This window comes from Parasteatoda tepidariorum, chromosome 10 (assembly GCF_982258835.1).
Source record: "Parasteatoda tepidariorum strain Cologne lab strain chromosome 10, Ptep-v5.0, whole genome shotgun sequence".
NCBI lineage: Eukaryota > Metazoa > Arthropoda > Arachnida > Araneae > Theridiidae > Parasteatoda > Parasteatoda tepidariorum.
Genome location: NC_141764.1, coordinates 74,190,338 through 74,191,340, shown reverse-complemented (window position 1 = coordinate 74,191,340; position 1,003 = coordinate 74,190,338).

Sequence of the window (1,003 nt, the reverse complement as noted above, 5' to 3'; positions counted from 1 at the left end):
CATTGTATCGATTATGTTAATTAAATCAAGTTAAAAAAAAATTTATCTTTTTTCTTGACTCAATGACTTTTATAAAACACCTTAAATAAGATGTATACTATGATTGTTTAAGTAAAAGATATAGGTATAAAAAGTAAAAATTTATGAAGAAAAGATCCAGCTGGAAATTTAGTTTATGAGAAAGAAGTATTTATCATCCAAGCTCCGATTTTTTTCACTATCGACTGCTTCTACTTCAGCTAAAATTAAGTTGAAGATAAGGCAGATAATATAAAAGAAAATAAAAAGGCTCTCCATATGCTGTTGAATGGTATTGTGCAAATTAAGAAAATACAAAATTGATGGTCAGGTGTCATTAAGAAGAGTATCAAAGCACTTTTCAACATGAATTTATAGAGGGTAGTGCTCGTTAAAAATTGTAAAATACTTCGCCGAGAAGGAGTCGGAAACTCTTGATTTTGCTAGATATTAATGCCAAGGTTACAATTCTCATTTAGTATAAATTTTTGTATTTTAAAATGATTGGGGGTAGGGGATGACTGTCTGAATTGACAAAAGCAATTAAGGGATGCTTTCAAAATCCTATTTAAATAAATAACTATGGATATTTGTTAAAAACTATCATAGCATAAGGCATGGGAATCAAAATCAGAGAAAATATATAAAGTTGAAATAAAACAAGAAAATAAGCTAGTTGATGAAAGAAGTTGGATATTGCCGTTGAGAATAATACATTGTAACTGGAATTTAATCACCAATTCTAGCCTCATGAATATGTATGATCCAATATGTAAATTTAAGTTCAGATTCTCATTTTTGCACATTTTGAATAGGTTTTTAAATTAAGTTTTTATAGTTGCTAGAAACAGTTAGGCCTTGAACCTTTTAATTATATATGTAACTCTTGTCTAAAATCATTGTAGAGTAAGACAACCTTTTAACCTATAACTTCTTTGTGTTCCTCTGTATTGCATAAAAGTAGGCAGCTGACTACACCTATAGA